Genomic DNA, 7,377 nt, shown 5'->3' with positions numbered 1-7,377 from the left:
TATGGTATCGAAAATTTAGATCTACAAAGTGGTGCAGGGTATAATATAGTCGGCCCCGCCCGACTTTAGACTTTCCTTACTGGTTTAAAAATATTTTTGAGTGTTGTTGACCTATTTTATGTTTATTCTGATTATTAATTTTGTTCGGCTTGAGGTCATAGGTACGGTGACTTGCAAAACGGACAGCATCACACGAACTCACATACAAAATCCCAGAAGATGGTTAGTGGCACTAACCGAAATATTGGAAATAAATATTAAAACAAATCAATAATCGATTGTTTCTATGACCTCAAGCCGAACAAAATTAATAATTAGAATAAAGTTTTATTTCTATGGAAAATTTTGTCAAAATCTTATCTCTATGGAAAATTTTGTAAAAATTTTATTTCTATAGAAAATTTTGTCAAAGTTTTATTTCTATAGAAAACTTTGTCAAAGTTTTATGTCTATAGAAAATTTTGGCAAAATTTTATTTCTATAGAAAATTTTGTCAAAATTTGATTTCTATAGAAAATTTTGTCAAAGTTTTATTTCTATAGAAAACTTAGTCAAAATTTCATTTCTAAAGAAAATTTTGTGAGAAATTTGTTTCTATAGAAAATCTTGTCAAAATTTTATTTCTATAGAAAATTTTGTCAAAATTTTATTCCTTTAGAAAATTTTGTCAAAATGTTATTTCTATAGAAAATTTTGTTAACGTTTTATTCTATAGAAAATTTTGTCAAAATTTTATTTCTATAGAAAATTTTGTCAAAGTTTTATTTCTATAGAAAACTTTGTCAAAGTTTTATTTCTATAGAACAATTTATCAAAATTTTATTTCTATAGAAAATTTTGTTAAAAATTTTATTCTTATTAAAATTTTTGCCAAAATCTTATTTTCATTGAAAATTTTGTCAAATTTTATTTCTATGGAAAATGTTGTCAAAATTTTATTTCTATGGAAAATTTTGTGAGAAATTTATTTCTATAGAAAATCTTGTCAAAATTTTATTTCTATAGAAAATTTTGTAAAAGTATAGAACATTTTGTCAAAATTTTATTTCTATGGATAATTTTGTCAAAATTTTATTTCTATGGAAAATTTTGTCAATATTTTATTTCTAAAGAAAATTTTGTGAGAAATTTATTTCTATAAAAAATCTTGTCAAAATTTTATTTCTATAGAAAATTATGTCAAAGTTTTATTCTATAGAACATTTTGTTAAAATTTTATTTCTATAGAAAATTTTGTCAACATTTTTTTCTATAGAAAATTTTGTCAAAATTTTATTTCTATAGAAAATTTTGTCAAAGTTTTATTTCTATAGAAAACTTTGTAAAAGTTTTATTTCTATAGAAAACTTTGTCAAAGTTTTATTTCTATAGAAAACTTTGTCAAAGTTTTATTTCTATAGAAAACTTTGTCAAAGTTTTATTTCTATAGAAAACTTTGTCAAAGTTTTATTTCTATAGAAAACTTTGTCAAAGTTTTATTTCTATAGAAAACTTTGTCAAAATTTTATTTCTATAGAAAAATTTTGTCAAAATTTTATTTCAATAGAAAATTTTGTCAAAATTTTATTTTTCTAGAAAATTTTGGTAAAATTATATTTCTATCGAATATTTTGTCAAAGTTTTATTTCTATAGAAAATTTTGGCAAAATTTTATTTCTATAGAAAATTTTGTCAAAATTTTATTCCTTTAGAAAATTTTGTCAAAATTTTATTCCTTTAGAAAATTTTGTCAAGATTTTATTCCTTTAGAAAATTTTGTCAAAATGTTATTTCTATAGAAAATTTTGTCAAAATTTTATTTCTATGGAACATTTTGTCAAAATTTTATTTCTATAGAAAATTTTGTCAAAATTTTATTCCTACGGAAAATTTTGCCAAAGTTTTATTTCTATAGAAAACTTTGTCAAAGTTTTATTTCTATAGAAAACTTTGTCAAAGTTTTATTTCTATAGAAAACTTTGTCAAAATGTTATTTCTATAGAAAAATTTTGCCAAAATTTTATTTCTACAGAAAATTTTGTCAGAATTTTATTTCTTTGAAATTTTTGTTAAAATTTTATTTCTGTAGAAAATTTTGATAAAATTTTATTTCTATAGAAAATTTTGCCAAAATTTTATTTCTATAGAAAATTTTGCCAAAAATTATATTTCTATAGAAAATTTAGTCAAAATTTTTTTTTATAGAAAATTTAGTCAAAATTTTATTTTTATAGAAAATTGTGTCAAAAAAATTATTTCTAAAACAAAATTTGTCAAAGTTTATTTTACGAAATAAAATTGTAACAAAAAAATTTATTGCTATAATTTTGTTTTTTTTTTTAATTTTATTTCTACAAATTCTCTAAATTGAAGTACCTTTTAATTGTAGGGGAATGTTTTGAAAAATTTACAAAAACGTGAAAAATTCTACCAATTTACCAAAATGTAAAAAATATAAAATTTTTGGTAGAATTCTATCAACTGTGGCAACCGTGGTCCGAAAGCCAAAACTCGGGATTATTGATGGATTTAGACAAATTTTCGCATGATTGTTAGGGACCATAAAAATCGGATGAGTTTTACTCCTCCAAGAGGCTGTGTAAGCAAAATCTGGAGATCGGAGTATGTGCTGGCTATATATAATTAGGGGCCGATATGGACAAATTTGTGCATGGTTAATACATATATTAACATCACGTTCGAAATTTCAACCATCTCAGATGAAGTTTGCTCTTCCAAGAGGCTCCGCAAGCCAAATCTGTGGGTCGGTTTATATAGGATCTGTACGTAACTATGGTCCGATATGACCCATTTGTATTAGCATCAAACCTACATAAAAGCAATTACTTGTGCAAAGTTTCGAGTCGATAACTTGTTTCATTCGAAATTTAGCGTGATTTCAACAGACGGACAACGCTAGATCTCCTCAAACTGTCACCGCTTTATGGGGTCTTCAATAAATATTTCGATGTGTTACAAACGGAATGACAAAGATAATAAATCCTATGATGGAGGGTATGAAACGGGATCATTTTTTCAACCTAACCATAAAAAGTTGAGAAACGCTGTTCTAGAATTTTACAACTATGGCTTTTCAAGTTAATTTAACTTTTTTTCTATAGAGTTTTTCTTTACGTTTTTTACAAAGCCTCCCTTTTTGTTTTGCAGCTTGTGTTGTTGTCGTCGTCATCGGTGTCGTTTCCTACTACCATGCTGTTGTTTTAAGAAAGTTGTACTTGGATGGTGATACTCATCTTGGGTGTCTCAGAAATCTAGCATCCTCCACAACAACAGCAAATGAAGAAAAACGAAACTTTTTCTTGTTGAAAATGTAATTACACTAAAAATTAAGCAAGAACACAAGGCTCAAACGCAAAGGGGAAGGACAAAACAAAAACAAAAAAAACGAATGCAGTTAAGATATTTCCCTTATTCCTAACTACTCGAGTACTGCTTCTATTGTTGAAACTGTTGCTGCTTGCAACGAGACACTCTTCCAGCAATGCCGTTGATAATGATGACGCCAACCGTGATAGGATGTGGGTTGAATATCGAGCGCATCGAAAGTGCGACGAGAGCAAAAACGTGGCATCTTGTAAATACAACTATTTAGGATTTTAATTTTATTAAAATAAAGAAACGTGTTGAAACTCTCTCCAAAGAAACTTTTGTTGTCGTATTTTCATATAAACCTTCTTTTGTTCGGAGCAATGGCATTGAGGGATATTTTTGGTTTTTTGTTGTATGCGTAATCCGGAATCACGATTTACATTCCGTTTTAATCAGCTACATATTGTAGCTACAAATGCATTCCAAACATTCAATTAAAGTTTAAAGAATCAATTTTTGTGAAAAATTTAATGAATATTAAGAGAATAAATCGGAATCGGGCAGCACTCAGTGATAAGAGAGAAGTTCGCCAATATGGTATCACAATGGACTGAACAGTCTAAGTGAGCCTGACACATCGGGCTGCCACCTAACCTAACCTTAGGGAATAAATTACAAGGACAAGTAATACGTCAGTAATGTAGAAAGTACACACAGAAAACAAATTTGTTGTACCAACCAATTTTTTTGCCAACCGATTTATTTGGTCCCATCTACCATCAGAATATAACCGACAATATTTATTAGAGCAACCAATTCTTGTCTGGCACAACAATACATAAATTGTTTGGATAACTAAAATTTGAGCACATTAACACCCTAATTGGTAATCCCAACCAATAAAATTTCATTCGTTTGTTAAAACAACTAATTATTTTTTCGGACAACCTTATGAAATTAAGAAACCATCCTTTGAATTAAGTTTAATTTATATTTAATTTTATTACATATTAATATTTCTTGTATTGATTATTGAGCTAATAAAAAATCGTCATCTGTAGAACATTTTTGAACTGGAAAAGAAACTTCACAAAATAGATAGTTGCGATGTTTGCAAACCAATCTGCATAATTTTCAGGCCCAAGGAGGTCCTCGGCCTATAAGAATTCTTCTAAACTTGTAATCTTCGATTTCATAAATCTTATTGGAGGGCAGTTCTCAAAATATTTTGCTTTTAAAGTCTGAAAGAAAAAATACCTAACGAAATTTTTGCGTTAATAACCAATTTGGCATGATCATGGTGTAATGGTCATTCGGTTTTAATCGCAGAAGTGAAGCCAATGTATCCGAAACACCTACAGAGCTTAGAACTGAATGGAAATGTTTCAGTTGCGGTACTTATAATTACCGGATCGATTTTCAGCGTGACTCTGAACTCAGGCATGGATCATGAAATGTTGTCGTTACATCGGAAGTCGTCACATTTGTTGAGATATCCCTAGAGGGAAGAAGTTAAGAGTGAGGAGTATTAATTTAATTTGATCTTTAAGTTACTTACAACTTAAGAATACATCTACCCAATTTAAAAATATACAAAAAAAAAAACTCTCAGACTTGGTCACTCTGAAAACCGGCACCTACCAAACGTGGACGGTTTTCTAACTGGACACCTGCCAAATGTGGACAAAAGTTAGACGACCGTTTGTGTCTTCCATTCACTGTATATATATAACTCACAGCAATCCTCTATGGACATGTTCTCTAAATTCGAGTAAACGTCATCAAAATATTGAATTGAAATTTAAAGAATTTAAAGTTGATAATTAATTAGGCAAAACACAATATATTTGTTGTTATATATGTATATGTAGTCCATAGCAACCAATTCCCTTTATAACTATCAAATCAGTTAACACAACCAACTTAGTTGTTAAACAGACCTTCAGTTGGGCATGGAAGCATATTGGCAAAAGAAGTCAGTTAGCACAACGGGGTGTAATAAATTGAAATGGTTGCTTACTTCAATATATAAATAACGACCAATACTTGGTCGTGTGTACCAACTTTCGGTCACACCGCTATTATATTGGTTATATAAACTATCTAACAAAAGAAATAACTAACAATTATTCCACACAATTAAAAATTGTGAGTCTCCACTATCAAATTGTTGTCGTAATCGAATTCCAACCAATCATTTCTCTGGGTGTAGGCCGAGGCCGAATATACGAGTATAATACCCTAAACCAACCATACGTAAGAATTTGTGAGGTGTTATTAAAATAATAAGTTTGGCAAATGAAACCTATTTTCGTATTTAATGAAAGTCTAAAGTCGGGCGGGGCCACCTACAGTATACCATGCATCACTTTGTAGATCTACATTTTCGATACCATCACAATTTTTTCAAATTTGATGGGTGCCATATATAAAAGTTAATGTTCCCATATACAAATTTTTAATTCCGAACCGATTTTGACAAAATTTTTAGAATTTTCTAAACTTAAAATTTAAATCAGCTAATGCACTGGGGCGGAGCATAATGCTGATGGCCAAATATAGGAGACATTTAAAGCTAGGTTAGGTTTTTATACATTTTCGCAAAATACATTTTTAATTTATCGGCGACACACATGTATTGAAGATATAGCAAAATTTGAGGCATTTTTAGAGTTTTCGATTAACAGTGGTGATTTCACAAAGAAAATGTGTTTTTGTTTTTGGTCATATTTGTCTAACATTTGGGGGCTTTATCTAAATCTGTGCCGATTTTGACGAAATTTTACAAATGTTGATAAAAATGTTAATTGTACTCTCTGTGCAAAATTTCAATCGGAGTGAAATTTTGACCCATAGCGGTCATATGAATCTACATCGGGTGAATGATGACAACAAAATGTGGCATGCATAGCTATAATGATAATTCTACTCCCTTTTACGTAAATCGGAGTAAAACGTTGGCCACTGTTGTCATATTGTGGTGAAAATCGGGGGAAAGATATGCATATATTATATAGGAGCTATATCTAAATCAGAACCGATTTTAAATAATTTTTTCACAATTGAAGATATTTTCTATTTTACGCCTTGTACAAAATTTTAAACAAGTTAAGGATAAACTATGGCCTCTAGGACTATACTCGTATGGGAGCTATATCTAAATCAGAACCGATTTCAACTAAATTTTTCACAATTGAAGATACTATCTTTTTTACGCCTTGTGCAACATTTTAAACAAATTAATTATACCCTGCTCCACACTGTGGAACAGGGTATTATAAGTTAGTGCATATGTTTGCAACAACCAGAAGGAGACGAGATAGACACATGGTGTCTTTGGCAAAAATGCTTTGGGTTCCTGAGTCGATATAGCCATGTCCGTCTGTCCGTGAACACATTTTTGTAATCAAAGTCTAAGTCGCAGTTTTAGTCCAATCGACTTAAAATTTGGCACTAGTATGTGTTTTGGCTCAGAATAGATCCCTATTGATTTTGGTTCAGATTTAGATATAGCTACCATATATATATTTCGCCCGATATGGACTTATATGGCCCCAGAAGCCAGAGTTTTACCCTAATTTGCTTAAAATTTTGCACAAGAAGAACAATTAGTACTATAGTCAAGTGTGCCAAATTTGATAGAAATCGGTTCAGATTTAGATATAGCTCCCATATATATCTTTCTCCCGATATGGACTAATACGGTCCCAGATGCCAGAGTTTTACCCCAATTTGGTTGAAATTTTGCACAGGGAGTAGAATTAGCATTGTAGCTATGCGTGCAAAATTTGGTTGAAATTGGTTCAGATTTAGATATAGCTCCCATATATATCGTTCGCCCGATTTACACTCATATGACTACAGAGGCCAATCTTTTACTCCGTTTTAATTGAAATTTTGCACAGGGAGTAGAATTGGCATTGTAGCTATGCGTGCCAAATTTGGTTGGAATCGGTTCAGATTTAGATATAGCTCCCATAAATAGCTTTCGCCCGATTTACACTCATATGACCACAGAGGCCAATTTTTTGCTCCGATTTATTTGAAATTTTGCACAGGGAGTAGAAT

The 7,377-nt window shown here is 29.9% G+C and overlaps 1 long non-coding RNA gene across 1 annotated transcript; it reads right to left on the bottom strand.

The window, feature by feature from the left end:
- Nucleotides 1-4,286: 4,286 nt before the first annotated feature.
- Nucleotides 4,287-4,809, bottom strand: LOC142228113 (uncharacterized). The gene is made up of 2 exons (XR_012720071.1): nucleotides 4,718-4,809; nucleotides 4,287-4,566 (listed from the first exon to the last, which is right to left on the bottom strand). It is a non-coding gene; the product is annotated as an uncharacterized LOC142228113 (long non-coding RNA).
- Between the last annotated feature and the right edge of the window lie 2,568 nt (nucleotides 4,810-7,377).

The sequence above is a fragment of the Haematobia irritans genome, chromosome 3 (assembly GCF_050003625.1).
Source record: "Haematobia irritans isolate KBUSLIRL chromosome 3, ASM5000362v1, whole genome shotgun sequence".
Taxonomy (NCBI): domain Eukaryota; kingdom Metazoa; phylum Arthropoda; class Insecta; order Diptera; family Muscidae; genus Haematobia; species Haematobia irritans.
This window is presented reverse-complemented; position numbering and strand designations above follow the sequence as displayed.